We start from the raw sequence: 17234 nt of genomic DNA on the forward strand, positions 1-17234 counted from the left end.
TTACTCCAGCCCCCAGGACCCAGAGCACACTGCAGAAGAGCCTGAATTTTGCTAAGTTGAACTTACTAATCCCCACTAATGGCTGACGACACGTGGGTCGATACAAAACAACTGGAGATCTTCTGCATTTTGCCCCTTATCCCCTCTATCCTCATGCCTCACAGCACGGAAACTCCCCAGCTGGCAGAAAGCTCTTGGCTCAGACTGCAGGCGAGAGCTGCGAAGCTGCTTTTTGGGCTAGCACTGGCCCTGGGCGTTAAAGAGATGCATCGGCACGGCCCTGCAATGATTTAGCACGCACGGCGGCCAGCACGCCTCTGCGGCATGGTTTGCCTGAAACGGCACGCCGAGTAATGCAGTCTTCAGAGAGGGTTGTTTCATTGCGCTATTTGTATTGCCGCTGCAAGACTGAAGCCCACAAGAAAACAGAGATTTCTCAGCAAAGTTATCGCTGCCCAGGCCTAAATAAGAACATCTGGAAGCCCCGGTGAAGATGACCAGAACAAATCTAATCTCTTGGTACTGATTTGCTTCCCACTCTCTGTATTTAACAGCTCTTGTGCATACACTTAGTCCCTGGTTACTGCTTCTACTTCTGGGCTGAAAACAAATATGAACATACACATCCTCCTATTACATGAATAACCAAATTTAAGTTTACACAAGAATGTTTGTCAGGAACATATTCCCTTTGAAATATATTTTCCAGATATTCCATATGCAAATAATTTCCTTTTTTTTGTATTTGTCTCCTCAGAGATCTAGACTAGGTCCTAATTATCCTCTTGTGAAAATTTATCCAGCAGAGGCAGAGACACTCCTACCAAGAATCTTTCCAGTAAAACTGCCACAGCAAATGCTGATGCTTAAACTAAGCTGCAACAAATGTATTAAATCCTGAGAGTGAAAAACTGTGTTCACATCCAGCAGCAACTTCCTGAAAAACTGATAAAGGAAATTTCATAAAAATAAAATTATTTTGTTGAAATGAAAAACAAGGCTTGAGCAGGGACAAATAGGAAAAGCAAGTATTTATTTCATTTGACGTTAGCATGTTCATTGCTAAATACAGATATAATTTACTACACAGAAGATCAATGGCAACTTTTGTAATTACAGTCATTGTTTGGGGGGAAGTGTTGCTATAGCAATACCAACCATAGGAAGGAAATCCACATCTACTCAGAGCATTATTTCTACATATCATTATTTTTTATGGCATAGCACTCTAACAGGAAAGGGTGCAGTAAATCAATAGCAATGCCTATTTTAATCACATAGGCATAGTTTGGAAAAGTGTTTCACAGAAACACATTGAACAGGGAAATGAAAGACCATGACTGCACGTTAAGTAACTTGTGTTTGTTTTAGTTACTTGAGTGCCCTTTCTTGAATCAGCTTACATCAGCTAAAGTCAAGAGTTTAAATCCAGGCTTTCCGAAACCAACTCCTCCTGGATTTTGAATATAAGATGTTTTGGTTCGTTTTTTTTCCTGTTCTCTACGTAATCATGAGCAACCTAAATGAGATCTGATACCCCTTAAACTGGTTTGACTCCCAGCCATCTCAGGTCTGCAGGGTTTCTTGGCTCAGGCATCAAGTGAAAGAAATAAAACTGGTTTGGGACTGGGATCAGCCCTGAAGTGATACAGCCACATTTGCATGGCCCTACCCCCAATGCAGCTGGCAATGGTGTTAAACTGGGAGTCAGACAAACCACAAAGGATGACCAACATATGACAGCAATACCTTTTCCTGGCCAGCCCCAAGGTAGGTCTGGTGCCCAGGGCATGCTCTGGGACATTCCCACCCACAGGCTTCCAGCAATGGCACTTTGGCTGTGGGTTTGGGGAACCAGGACTTTGGGTGTTTGTTTCTTTCTTGTGCAAAGGTTGACCCCATTCTGTCTGTCTCCACTCCTACCTTGGATTACTGATAAAATCATACTCCCAATTATCCTGGCTTTTAGTTGACTATTTTTTTCCCTTTTCCATGAGTTGGCTCCCTCAATTAAATCTTGCAGCACTCACAATCACAGTCAGATTTAAAAGAAGGAATCAACTCCATTGAAAACAAACAATCGTCAACACTGATCTGTGAAAACAGATCTAATATGATCCCAACAGCTGATTTTCTCATATCTCTCTCTTATATTTTTGAAAAATTAACTTGAACAACAGTTTTCTATACATTTCTACAGTTCCTAGCACACCTAGGAAGAGAGAAGGGATAGCAAAATAGATCTAGTTCTTAATAAATAATCTTAATTCAAGCAAAATACAAATTACTTGGATTCCTATGGTCACGTGAACATTGTGGCTTTCCCAAAGGCATGTCAAAAGAACAGAAAATTTGAAAATGGCTAAGCAAGATAAACCCACATAATATCATATAGAGTTAAGAATGCCTTGTACATGGATACAATTCAAGCTGATGGTAGAGAGGAAATCTTTGTAGAAGAGGGGCTTCTATTGTCCACCATTCCAGATCCACCATCGTGGACATACAAACATCACAACCTTACAAAATTCTTCCTCCACATGGCACAGCCCTGCTGTCCTATGCAGACTCTAACTTCTTTGAAGTCAGAATCACAGAAAAGCTAGTTGGAAGGGACCTCTGCAGATCACCAGTTCAACTCTCTACTTGAAGAAGGGCTGTCACCAATGCCAGATCAGGTCATCCACAGCTTGGTCCAGCTGTCTTGAAAAACTCCAAGGAAAGATTCCACCACCTCTCTGGGTGACATGTTAAAAGTCCTGTGCTACTCTCTGGTGGAAAAAAACCTTTTCCTAATGGCCAGTCTGAACTTCTCAAGCTGCAACTTGTGACAGTTGCCCCTTGTTTTTACAATTTGCCCCTAATAACAGTTCAGCTCCATAGTCATTGTAACTCCTCTTCAAGCAGTTACAGGCTTCTGTGAGATTGCCCCTTAGCCTCTTTTTCTGACCAGACTAAACCAGCCCAACTCTCTCAACCTCTCCTCATAGCTTATGGGGTCCCATGGCTCAAATCACCTTAGTAGTCCTCTGTTGCATCCTCTCTCCATTTTTTAAACACTGTCCTTTTCATTTGAGGAACCTCAAAACTGACTGGAAAAGCACAGTACTTAACAGTGCTGAGGAGGATAATGACTTCCCCTGATCTGCTGGCCATACTTTTGATGTAGACCACTATGCCGTTTGCCTTATTTGCAATGAAAACGCACCACTGGCTCATTTTCAACTTGGCAGCAACCATAATATCCCATTGCTTTCCCACGGATGTTCTGTTCAGCCAGTTGTTTCCCAGCCTGTACTGTTGCACAGAGTTAATCTGCACAGGCAGAGAACTTCATGATTATTCTCACTGAACTTCATGAGGTTCCTGTTGACCCAAAGCTCAGGTCTCTCGAGGTCCAGCTGAATTTAATTTCTACCATTTGGTGTACAAAACTCTCTCTCCTGCCATTTTAACATGTTCTATGACTTTTTTCAGGGTGCATTCTGTCTCACCATCTAGGTAATTAACAGAGATGTAACACTACTGGCCCAATCCCTCACAGGCCACTTGTTATTTGTCTCTAATGAGACACTGAGCTATTGAAGACTACTCTTTGAACCCGGAGAGCCACGCAATTTTCAGTCAGTCTAACAATCCGTATCTCCAGCCCATACTTACACAGCTTCCCCAGTGAGAGATGATAACAAAAACCTCACTGAAGTCAAAGTCAGGAAATGCTACATCCACTGATGTCCCCACATCTACATTGTTAGTCATTTAATTGCAAAAGGCACTCAGGTTGGTCAAGTATGACTTGTCCTTGGTACCTCTGGGTCAACTGTTCTTGATTACCTTCTCATATTTGGAAACAAATTCCCTGAGGACATGATTCATAATACTTCCACAGACTGTGGTAAGGCTGACTGGCCTATAGTTCCCTGGACTTTCCTTACTCTTCTTAAAGATGGGTGTAAGGATAGACTTTTCCTAGTCTTCAGGGACCTCTTTGCCATCTTTTTTCATAGATAACAGAATTGCAATTGTGTCACCCATGTCTGTCAGTACCCTAGCATAAATCCCACCCAGGCTGATGGATCTGAGTATAACCAGCTTTTCTAAGTAGTTCTGAACAGTAAAATATGCTTTGTTTCCTGTGCAGCACTGCTTAATTATGTTCTCCTTGGCAGTCTTTGCTTTTGTACAAAATTATATGTGGAACAGGAATTGATCATGCCTCTTGCTCAGTGGGCCACACTGCAAGACAGGTCATCTCTTGCCCGCACACTCAATTCCACACTGCTTGGGCTCTGAGAACACAGTATTTATCCTCACCTCACCCTTATAAAATAGGAAAGTGCTCTACCCCCTGATCCTAATGAGCAGCCATCTAGCAAAAAGCACTCCTGACAAATAGCCAGTGATATTGGAAAGAAGAGAACCCAAATCGTCAGAGCACTAAGCCTCTAAATGCTGATTCAGGGGGAAGGACAGAGAGCCGAGAAATACCCACAGCGCAAAGAGAAAACTTTTGACCCTACCCTTAACGGTAGCTCCAAAATAACTGAAGGAATGAAGACAGACTAATTTGCCTTTCTGACACATGCCCTTATACTCACTTAACAGGACTAAGATGACGAGGTTCCATTTGGATTCTGCTAGGATATGGTTCCTTCAGGGGAAGGAGGGAGACCCAGTAAGACCCAGTAAGATCCCCCTTCACTGACATTAGAGATCTATCTCACTGCTGTCTTGACAAACCTGCCAGGTTACCTTCCTGAATGCTCAGTGCACAACTGCTACATACCCTTTCCTCTGAATGTACCAGGGACCCACGATCTGCTGCAGACTTGTCACTACGTGCTTCTGAGTTGAGAAAGAAGAGGACCCAAATGTTCTCTTATGCTCCCAGCGATCTTCAGACAAACCCCACTGTGCTGTTGCCAACTCAGCGCTAAGCTGGAACAAAAGAAAGCAAGCCATGTCCACCATACATGGGTTTTAATCGCTACTCCCTACCGTATGCATTAATACACTGCATTCGTACTGTGTTAATCTCATTTTCATCATTAACAGTGAAGTGGGAAACACAAGTGCCAAGCACTATCTTGCTCCTCTTCATTCACATATGGTGCACTGGCAGACCTCTGTATCTGATTTGAAATCTACCACATTTACCTAATTTCCACATACCTTGTACCATGGATTATCACTTGTGTCCTTCGCTATGCTCCCTTTGCTTTCAAGTAGTAATGCCACACTGTTACAAGGAAAATGCACATCTCCAACAAGCATATGAATACACACAAAGTGCAGATGCAAGAGACTTAACTATACCAATAAAATCAACATGTTCTGGCAGAAAACATTCTGAAGATCATAGTGACCACTTCACCTGTGGCCCAGCATATTTTGTTCTTGTATCAGGCATTTCTGGTGGAGATATATTAGGACAATTTTTATGTTTATCCTAAGACATCAGAATATATGTTCCCTTGCTAGCACTACACCAGATATTTATTTGCAATATATTAGAGATGATTTAATCAATGAAGAAATGCTCAACACAAAAGAGTGGCTTCTACAGTTGTAGGTTTATAACTTACAAATAGCATGACAAAGAAAATAGAAAACTGATATATTTTATCTTAATTTTTCAGTCAGATTCATTCAGAATTTGCTTTTTAAAGAAAAGAAGGTAGATTTCCATAAAATATGGAAAACACAACATTTTAAAAAGATAAGGCAATGAAGTATGACCTTTTCATCACAGAATTATAGTTATCCTTAATGTATTTTTTTCTGGCCTTAATCTTCTTGAACTTTCAAAACAAGTGTCAAATAGTTGCAATACTTGTATTGGTGCAAGTGGAAAGTTCTGGTTTGGTAAGATTTTTGCGCAACACCGTACGGAATAAAAAACCAACTAACTACTATGGGACACCCTAGTGAAAATTCTGTAATTGATTTAAAGGAAGCTGCTGTTGGCAATTATGAGCGCTTTAGATTAAAAGCATCCCAGACAGGATATTTTGGGCACTATATTTTGCATGGACAGGACACAAAGTTGCAGATAGCAGATAAGAATTTCAAAGACAGACAAAAGAAGAAAAAAAGGAGTGCAATGAGGTGCCCATTTTATTTTATAAATGAGTCAGCAGTACAGGATGATATTCATACAGCGCTACATGGAGCAAAGCACCAAATGCTGCCAAAGCTACTCTAGAGTGAAAATATAGACAACACAATGAAAAAAAAAATGTTTAGAGTAAAAATACATATAAGGACTTGCATACATCACATGAAAAAAATCCTATTGTCTTGATTACTTTCAACTATCAGACATAATAAATTTAGTTTACTCTTGTTACCCACAAAACAAGACACAAATTTCCTGCTATATACCTAGGAATGCTGTGAGACCTACTTCTATAATTCCACTTTTATTTGTATAGCACTTTAAGGGCTCACAGTCACAGTCCCATTAGTCACACTAGGTGTAGGCGTATGTGGAATACAAGACAACTACTCTCTTTGAAGGCACCCTGCCATTTAATGAAAGATAGATTTACTTTTACAGTATTGTGACTGTTTTAACATTTTGAACACATGAACCTTAGATCAGAGATGAGTTCCTATGAAGGGCTCCAGATCGCCTTACTTCATCTCCCAGAACAAGAGTTACGTAGGTTTCCATGGAAATTAAATGTTAGTGATAAGTAGAGTACTTGGGTTTTGATAAATGCAGATTATGTTGCTTCAGAAGACAGGAACGTTCCCATCTTCAAGGATGCAATCTATGGTCAGCGATGGGAACTCTGGCATTGCATATTATTTTTTCATTTTTCAACACGACTATCCAATTTTCAGGTGAAACACTGGTAGTTAAATGTGCCAGCCTATAACCTTTAATACTGGAAGTTTAAAATCATATTGAACTTCAAGAGCAAAGCAGAGGCAGCCACAAAGCAACCTGTCCTCCTACGTATGTCACCATCCTGGTCTGGGGGACATCTAGCCTTTCAGAAAAGACGACAGAAATGTGTTCAGTATTAATGCAACTTCAGCCTCTTTACGATTCACGAGCAGAAAGGTGGCTGTACAAATACAACCATTTATTACTTGAAAACCAAAGCCACAGTAAATGTAACTTTAACAGGCAAAAGGTTTCCAAGAGGAACCTGAGAAGTAAGACCCCCCCCCCGCTCCCAAGTGGTGTCGCATGAGCAGCTAATGCATCTGTACACTGTGATTGACTTGCTGTCAGATCAGAGTTTAGTTTTGCATATGTGGTTGGTTCAACAGTATCACTCTGTTGGTAGATTCCAGAAACTTCATCTTCAAACATGCGATGTTATCACATCATCTTGGAAGCATACAGTTTCATCCCATCCCTGACTTTCTTGCTAGAACTTCTTTGTGGGTGAGTTAATCAGCAGTAAGCAATGCCTAATTAGTTCTTGAAAAACCTTGAGCTAGCCAAAGCAATAGGCTTTCCACTGGTAGGGAATTCAGTGTTAACCTCTGCAGATAAACAACTACCTGCATCTCAGTTGTATATGGTCCAACACAAATATTCAGCAGAAAAAAAAAAAAAACTTGATCAAAACACTTGAGCCCCATGCATGGAGCGTTCCAGTACCAGGAACTGAACATCTCTTCTCCACATATCAATTGACTCGGACCCTGTAGCAAACAACAGCATGCAGGATTCGAGCAAGGTGCCTGTAAAGCACTCATTTTAACATAGAAACAAGACAGCTTCAGAACATGGTGGAGATGGGTTAAATTCTTTTCTGAGCCACAGGAATTAATACATAGCTAGCAGTTTGCCTGACGCCACACAGCAATGAAGGGTCAGTGATAAGCCAAAATGAAGGTGAAGTGATACATCTCAGGCATGAAAATCAGTCTTTAAGGACACAGTTAGACTCCTCATCTCCTCTGTCAGCTTAGTGATGGCAGGATTAGGCAAAGGAACAAAACAAAATGCCTGGGAGAGAACACAGTGATTAGGAAATAAGGGAGACGAAAAAAATATTAACTGAAAAATGCATCAAGATCTAACATTTCCCATCAAATCGATATATTGTTTAGGATGCCTTGAAACCTTGAATTCTGTATATAGTAGAAACCCACAGGCTGCTTTAAGGATACATGGGGCAAGGCAGCAGGCACTGAACATAAACATAAGAATGAAGAAAAATTAAGACTACAGCTAGACAGCATTATGGCAAAAGTTACTGATTACCTGCAGAACCCTGAAGGTTTTCCACTGAGTTGACAGGTTTGACTACTGCATCTAGGTGCAAGATATGATGGCTGCTTTGAATCATACACCAGAGCATGGCATAAAGACCCTGGTACCTCTGGGCTCCTTGCCCTCTTCCCTCTGCAACAGTGACATCAAGTTCATTTCAGATGCAAACGAAGGCACAAAAAAAAATGCGGAGGGGATCACTGACATTTTGTTCCATACTTGGAGTGTATTAGCTTAGTCACTTTGCTCTGGAGTATCTAATAAAGATAGCAGCAATCGGAGCTTGAAGGAGGTCACCGGTAGAAGATGGTGTCATTCAATGTCTGTAATGTCTTGATCTGGGATTTCATTTCTACCCGCAGATGGCAGACTGAAGGGTTCCATAGGGAAGTACTACAGAACCTCATCAAAAGCAATAATGTACGTTACTACAGAAAAGATCATAGGGCACATAGAGAGCTAGGCTGAAAAGTACCAGCTGCAGTCACAGGAATAAAGTGGAATTTACTGCACACAACGTTAGCGTACATGGCTATAAGAGCTTCAGGTTTGCATAAACAGATCTTTTTTCAGAAAAGCAAGCAAATTGTTTCCTTGCAGTCTGCAGGATCAGAAAGAGGTAAAGCGGCGAGGCTGCAGTTATATGAAGCAAGGGTTAACTAAGGGTATAATTCTGTCTGTCACATTCAATTTAGAAATGTGAATACATGAGAGTTCGGGTGTCTTATTAATGGCCTGGGGACCAACAGTCTCAGGCTCTTCATAAATTTTTCGTCCAACAAAGGAGTTGGGTGCTTTACAACAATGACATTCAGTTCAATAGCCAAAGGAAATCTAGCAGCAGTCCTAGACTGTGACGTTCCCCTTCACTGAAAGCTAGAAGCAATGAATAAGCTGATGTCAGTGCATACAATAGAAGTTTTGCTAAGGGCTCCTTCTGTAAGAAAATTTCACCCTCAAAATTGTCCTTAAAATTAGGTTTAAGCAGAATCATGCCATCCATTACAGACCAGCTGATAGCAAAAATAAGTCCCATTGACAGCACTGTGAGCATGTACATCACAAAGTGTTTTATGTTGGGCAGGCAAGTCCTTTTCTTTCTCTCCCTCCCCGCCTCTCCCTCACAGCAGAGCACTTCTCTAAGTCCCCTACTTGGGCTATGGGCACACAGTGGGGGAATTTCTGAAGAAACGTACTTATTTTTATACTTAAAGGCAAGATTTTTAATACCCATGCCCAATAAGACTGCGTGCTTGTGAATAAGCAATGACAGGTGGTAAAAGCAGATGGTTTTGAAAAGATCTGCGGCAGTCCCTGGCTCCGCTGTCCTAGCAGCTCTGCAGGATACTGGCAGAGAAAGCGATTCCCCTCCTTTTCTTTCCTCACCTCACTTGAGAAAGCCAGCAGCAGCCGACCTCGCTGGCTGCCACAAAGCCGGGATAGGACCGGCAAAGCACACTCACTCACATTCTTCATCCCAGCTCCAAACTGCTTCTGCCTCGCTACAGAAGCTCAGCCCATCGCAAGCCATCGATACTGGCTAACCAGACGGGTGGTCATCTGCCAGGAGCCACAAAATCACCTCTGTGTTAGCTGGTCCTGACCAGGAACAGAGCGGGCAGAGCTCCTGGTTTCGGCAGTCTAGCACTGTGTTTGTTCCCCACGGATCATGACCACTTTGCTTCTGAATGCGTTACCCTCCTCTAGTGTGGTCCGAAGTATCTAAGAGGGAGCATCACTGAATGCTCCAGTGCTGAACTGAGGCAAAACCACCTGCCTTCCAGTACAGACCTCTGCTGAAAGCACCACCTCTTGTTTCTGAAGGCCTTGGTGATGAAGGAGGCATCCCGGATGCTTCAACCCTGCATAACCAAACAAACTTTCACAAATGATGAATAACCTTGTGTCACTAGTCATAGAGTGATGCTGCAATGGAAACCAAAGCACAGAGAAGCACAATTATTCACATTATGTCTCAAAACAAGAGAGAGCGGGCAAAAAAATTATTTCACATATCAATGAGAGCAGTAACAGAAAAGTATATTTCCAAATGAGTGTTGTGTGTTTGGCCAAAATTGTGCTGACTGCTGCAGCTACAACCTTCTCCAAGTTATTGTTACTTGTGCTTAGGGAGCAAAGACCCACTACTAATGAGAAAACAGTGCCAGCTTCAGGCTGTGGTTTTCTGCACGCTGCATCAGCTGTAGCACACCACTAGTTAAAGTCAGTTGTAACTCTCTTTTGAGATATCACAGTACACCTAGGAAGATGACTCAGGCAATTTCATATACCACCAATGAATCATTAAATGGTACCACCTCTGGCTACTATCAAACCCATCTGTATAGCCCATTGTTAACTCCACGGTACACCCATCTCGAAGAACCTTTTAGAAGACTGCTATGCTCACACATTTCTTGAATAAATTAAGAATCTCCCAGGATTTACTAAGGTATATTGTAGGAATTATGCTTTGAAAAGGGCTGGTACCTTTTCTACAATAGCATCTCTGCTTTTCAGATGTTCCTCAGAAATAGGCCTGATTAAGTCAATGTCAACGTAACACTTATTCTTGTTTTCCATTTCTTTAAACAGTATAAGTGTATAGCTTTGTAAGAATCTTTTCCTTATTGTTCATCTGTAGCATTGTTTACAAAACTGCAATCCATTTACATTTTCATAATTTCACTCACAGTATCAAGGCAGTTGCTGAAGGAATATTCTAGGGAGGGTTGTGACACTACAGTGTATTTATATTCAGCATCCCCTGAATAAGAAAAGGCCTTCCTGAACCTTCCATGGCAAAATAAATCCACATTCTTTACATGAAATCAGGGAACCTTTCTTTCCTTCAATCAATGGGGTTTGTGGTTGCTTTCAGGAAGGTCAAACAAACAAACAAACAAAAAAAGGCATTGTCAATCCAGCTGGCCCCAATTTTATACAGCATTGCAGAAACAGTAGTGAAATCCGAGTTTGCTGTAAAGGTGGACGCAAGCCATTCAAGCCTGGAATCAAAAACTTAAATTTGTTTCCAGAGAACACCCCACGGTAAAATTGCCTCTCACCTTTGGGCACAATAAAAAGTGGATCTGGGCTTGGATAAGGCAACGCTTAAAGACAGCTTTAGAAATTAAATTGTAAGCATCCAGGTTTGTGACCAGTCCTGCCATTCTTGTGTGCGTTAACCAGTCGTTAAGTTTTGAATTTGTTCTGTTAAAACCACAGGACAATTTACTGCTTCTTAAAGGAGATATAGGTGATGGATACTGGCATAACGGGTTAAAAATGAAACTAAGTACAAGGAAAACCTATAATATGCATCTCTTATGGGCACAGCTGCTCCACAATTACTTTCAGGAAGGAGAAAACATTGGAATTAAACATAATATTATATTTTTGTGGCACAAGGTATCTTTTTCTGTGAATGTGGGTGAAAGAACAGAGCCCTATGCAATTTCCAGTCACTTGAAACTGCCTAAGCATAGGTGCACACAAAGAGAAACACACATGCAAGCAACTCCTGCAAAAGATAGCTAGTATAAGCTTAGAACTGAACACAATTATAGTTGAATTATAGTTGGTATTTTTGCAAAACCTTCAGTATGCCTCATGCTTTAACAAAAACAAATGGGCCAGGACTTTGAGGGAGAGGAGATTTTCAGTTTCCAGTAGAACATTCATTATATGCCTACACACAAGATCCTACTATTGACTATTTCACTGTGTAAAGAACTAATCAACTGTAATTTTAACACTGTATATCACCCAGACAACTACATTTTCTAAAGGAAGCCTGAAAGCACTATTTAGATGAAAATTAGAAAAAAACAAAACAAAAAAACCCCACACCAGACAAAACATCTAACTCGGTGTTAAAAAAACCCATGAGTTATAGGCTTACCATTCAAAAATTGAATGGAAAAAAATATAATAAAAGACAAAGCATCCGCTGTAGTATACTCTTTGGTGTGATAATAAATGAAAATGAACTTTTGCCAGACGTGGCAGCATATAAAAAGGGCTGAGATGCTACAAGTGCATGGTAACCCCAGCAGTCCACGGGGAAAGTTTTGCAGGAGTCCAGGAGACTGCACAAGATAGCAAATTAGGGAAATGCTCCCCCATGACTGGTCCCTATGGCTCTGACCATCCCGTGCTGAGAAATTATTGTTGTCGATATCATCATAGCAACAAAGAACTCATGCCGCAAACCTGGGCTTTATCAGCACAGGCCATGTGCAAACACAGAGCAAAAAAGAGAGACTGTAGTTGAAGTAATCTGCCATTTAAATACAAGATAGGCAGACTTAGAAGCAAAAGGAGTGGTTGTGAGGCTATAAATCAGGTCAGTGGCAGAACTGACCCCAAACCTAAATTCAGACCTCCACATCCTGAGCAGAGGGAGGTAATTTTTTAGGATGCCAGAGTAAGGCCCCACCTCCTTCAAGAATACAGGTGTTTAAAAAAACTTTTTGTCCTTCAAGTTTCCTCTTTCACTCAGTTCATCAGGCTCTTGAAGAGTATGTCTACACAGGTGACTGGAGACAGACACGCACCTCTACTCACTCTCCAAATTGGCCAGACACAAGCCAAACCCAATCTGAAAGCCATGCAGAAGTGTTAACAGAGCACTGAGCAAGCTCATTAGGCTGCAGGTCCCGCATCGTTTTAATCTGGTCCCAAGGGGTCTCCTACCAAGCACGATGAGGATCTCCCGCTCTTCGCCCAAGTGCACATCTCTGCTGACTCCTTGGTGCATTTTAGTCATGCATTGAGTCAGACCCAGGAACTCATCCAACTGAAAGCCAGGCCAAGAGCAACAAGAAGAGTGGATTTGCATTTGGCCACAAGTGATAGTACCGGCACAAAGCGAGAGATGAGGAACACGTCGCCAGAGGCGAGGCAGGCAGGCTGACCCTTTGGCAGAAGCCCACGTTTATGGCACATGGAAATGACTGCTGAACCGCACCCTTTGCCTTGCAGAGAGGCAAATTTTGGTTAGCTCCAGCACAGCTTCACATTAATACAGGTGAATAGCTCCCAGACAAGGGCTGCCTTTGTGTAATAGCTTGTTGAGCCAGGGAAGTGAACACGCTTCAGATGATACTTATTTCTAGATACATCTGGAGATGCAAAACTCTTTCCATGACATACCGCTAATAACTTTGATAATGTTAATCTCATTGGACAGCACTGCAATATTCAAACTTTCATTTCTTAAGCCTCCTTTGTAGACCCAGGGCCCTTAGGGAATAAGAATGCTATAATTTTTAATAGTAATAATGGGATAATAATGCAGCTACAGAGCGATACTAACATTATGCCCTGCAGCAATCATCCCCAACACTTTCCTACAAACACAGCAAAACCAAACAATATAGTAAGATAAGCAATAGTCCCCAGATGAGTTGAGCACTCATCAGTAGAGTTTCCCCAACCCCACTGAGTTACTCTTCATTGCCCTTCAGATTCTATGAACTACTCAGATCTGTGGTATCACCCAAAAAAAAAGTCCCTTCTCCTTTTCCCATTTCAAAACATGTATTTTTCTTCTCTTTCCCTATGCCCTCATTTATGTGATCCATCCCTTGTATAGATCAAAGCTACCTGCCATTGGGGAAAAAAACTGGCAAATTGATCAGAATTAGGAGCTTCCTACGTGGAACGTAAGGAAAAAATATTGAAAAGTTTTTTTACAATGACAGTCTAATGCTGTAGACAGCCCTCTTGGACAAGGATCTACTTGCCACAGGATTTGAAATCACCAGTATCCGAGAGATTTCTGAAGACATTGGCCATGCGTTTGCGTTCCTCTACCGTACCACGCAGACCAAATGGCGGTCTCTGTGCCTTTGGTCGCATTACCCATATTCCCTGCCACAATCCTTCTGCCCTGTCATTACCCACGTTCTCCCTGCCAGCACCCCCACACCTCCCTAACCAACCCACCCACCGCCACTCCCCAAGATCCAGGTCTGTCACATCTGAACTGACTTTGGGGGAAGCATGAGAATTTTATCAGTCAAAGCTGCCTCCATAACAGAGCTGCAAATTTTATGCCTCTGTTAACAGGCCATTCCCTACTATTTTTCTAGCATTCTCTCTCTAGATTCTTCTTTTTTTGCCCAGCTGACATGCTACGGGTTTTATTTACTCAGGCTTTTCCGATATGTTCTTCAAGATGTTTTAAAACTACATTTCCCCACCACTAATTTAAACAAGCCTTAATAGGGATTAGAATTGAAACCCAAATTGGCAGAACTGAGGAATTTGCAGCTTTGTTACAGTATCAGATGCATCCTCGAACACCCTCTAAATATAGTAAAAGGCTGGCCTAAATCTGCTATTGCTTCATGTTTAATTCAGATACCTTTGAGTAAGTGCATCTCTCCCCACACCCCCAAATTTTCTATTCTCGTCACCTATGTATTGAAGTTTATGGTGACTTTAACTTAGACAAAAACCCAAACCACAGAGGAAATGTTTTTAAAACTTGTTTCTACAAAACTGTAGTTTATCAGAGGGCGAGAACACAATAGATCTGGAGATTAAAGCACTTCCGTTATAACAGGGATTTTACAACTCCTCTAAAGCAACTATCAGTGTATTTTTTAAACTATGTAGTTACTTCAAAGATGAGTACATTATACGGTAATGAGCAGGACTTGCACTTTCCTATTCAAGAACATTACAGGTAAGCAGGAAACGATGATGCCTTTGATACAGTAGATGCAAATGAAAACAAACTCTAACAGCAGATCTCTGGACTGCCATCAGCGTCTTATGAAATGGAGATGAAGATTCCCACAACGCCAGCACACACAGAAAGTTACGCTCTAAAGTAACATGCCAAAGCAATGTGAGCTTTGGTATTGAAAGCTGCTGAAAGGCCGTGCCTTTTTTTTTTTTTTTTTTTTTTAAACACACCTTTGGGATCACCTAATAGTTCAGTTTTACACGTACTTTTAACACAAATTCAAGTGAACCTGGATTAGAGCAGATATGGATTTTGGAGTACATTTTTCTAGCCTAATCATGACCTTCACAAGATGCAAAACTAGGCTTTTGATTGAATTTATAGTGCAGTATTTCTGGGTGAAGCAACTCGCATTTAGTTTTACTGCTTCCCACTGCAAGATAACGGTCTGTCATTAGTTATTCATCTCTTTAGTTATGCCCTTAAAAGGCTCCGAGGCAAACACGTAAACGCAAATTGTTCCGAGTAACAACATTACTGTAAAGGACCGTGTAAGACAAGGTCGCATGTCTCTAGTTTCTAGAAAACTGAGGATATCCTCACAGGATTCTGTAACAAAATTCGTGCTGTATCTTTGTGGTGCCATGTGGGTGGGTGGGCAGCGGGGTTATCCAGTAATTTCCCAATCAAGAGACAGAAAACAGCAACGAGGCTCAGAATAAGGAGCCCTCCTCATACAATTAAGACTCAATTGCTGTCTAATACTACACTTTTTTTAAAAAAAAACCATCCAAACAACAACGTAGGGGCCTAACAGCAGGGAAAACAAAAAGGCAAGCCTCCCCTAAAATTACATTCGATCTTCCCGGCTTCGGTTGTGGGTTGGCTTTTTTTTTTTTTTTTTTTTTTTTTTTAATAGCATCGCAGTGAAGATTACCCCTCCCCGGCTCAAACCCTGCTGCGAAACAGAGCAGGAGCCTCCCCCCCCCCCCCACCGGGCTCCACTCCGCTCCAACTCTCTCCCCCAAGCAGAAGCCCAACCGCCGGCAGGGCTGGGGCCGCCGCCCCCCCCCCTTCCCTCCCCTCACGGCACCGCCCAGAGCCGGGGACTGGGGGGGCACAGACCCGGCCCGCAGCTTGCCCCCGGGCCGCGGTACCGATCCGATCCGGCCCGGCCCCGCCGCCCCCGGCCCCTTCCGAGCCTCCTGGGCATCGTCCCTCCACAGCCTCGCCACCTCCCCCACCCCCGTTTTTATTTTTTGGTGGTTTTTTTTTTCCTTTCTCTTTTTTTGCTGCTCCCCCTCAATGTCCCCCAGCGGGTTATTACCTTCAATTACCGCTTCTCCGACCAATTCCCGTCACCAGACCGCTGCCCCCACCTCCCCTTAGCAACTCCCGGCAAAGAAAAGGAGGCGGCAAAAAAAAAAAAAAAAACAAACCAACAAAACAGAAAAAAAAAAATTACAAACCTCTCCTCCCCCTCTGGGTCTGATACTATATATCCGGCCGGGGGAAGGAGGGAGGAGCAGCGCCTCGGCTCTGCCTTTCCTCTCCGCCGCCTCACACCCGCCGTGCCCGGGGGATGCGGAGCGGCTCAGGCCGCCCCCGCCTCAGGCCTCCCCTTCTCCGCTGCCGGGCAGCGAGGCAAAGCCACGTTTTTTCTCTGCCCCCGGTTCCCTGCGCAGCCTCTGCCGTCCCCCCCCCCCCAACGCCAAGCCGTGCCGCAAGGCTCCTTTCCTTACCGGGCTGGCGGGGCTCCTCTGCCGGCGCGGCCGCCTCCGGGCTCCCCGGGAGGGGCTGGGGCTGGGGCCGGCTCCTCCCCGAGCCCCCTTCCCCGTCCTCGTCCCCGTCCTCCCGCTTGGGCGGGAGCGGGCAGAGCGGGGGCTGAGGGAAGGAGGGCCGGGAGGGGGAAGGAGGCGGCCGGGGAAGGAGGGGAGGGGTGGTGTGGGGGGGGGGGAGCCGAAATCCTTCTAAATGCATGACGAAGGGGTAGGGCGAGTGGTCCCCCGAGTGTCCTCCAAGGTTATTACGCCTCCTTCTCCCTTCACCTTAAAGCAGAATTTACCTCTGCGTTTCTAAACGAGGGGGAAGAACGGTGCGCGCAGAAACGGAGTTACAAAATGGGCATATTAAGTTAATTACGTGATTTGTCTTACAGCAGTAGGAAAAAAAACCCGAGACGTGCAGCGTACCTGCTCAGCCACGAATACCTACCTTTGCCACCAATACTAATTTTCTCGCTTCGGCTATGGAAGATTACACCCTTTGAAAGATGTTTTCAACCCAACATGAGGA

General features: G+C 43.1%; 1 protein-coding gene across 4 annotated transcripts in view; it reads right to left on the reverse strand.

Moving 5' to 3' along the window:
- FAR2 (fatty acyl-CoA reductase 2) overlaps positions 1 to 16812 on the reverse strand; it is a 149776-nt gene extending 132964 nt beyond the window's left edge. The window contains exon 1 of one of the 4 annotated variants that reach the window (XM_069806815.1): positions 16682 to 16812. The gene's annotated coding sequence lies outside the window, so the exon portion shown is untranslated. Of the gene's footprint in view, positions 1 to 4786; positions 4887 to 16266; positions 16373 to 16408; positions 16539 to 16681 lie in introns of those variants that run through there. The other 3 variants (XM_069806810.1, XM_069806808.1, XM_069806816.1) reach the window with 3 other exon arrangements.
- Between the last annotated feature and the right edge of the window lie 422 nt (positions 16813 to 17234).

Source organism: Haliaeetus albicilla, chromosome 19 (assembly GCF_947461875.1).
Source record: "Haliaeetus albicilla chromosome 19, bHalAlb1.1, whole genome shotgun sequence".
NCBI lineage: Eukaryota > Metazoa > Chordata > Aves > Accipitriformes > Accipitridae > Haliaeetus > Haliaeetus albicilla.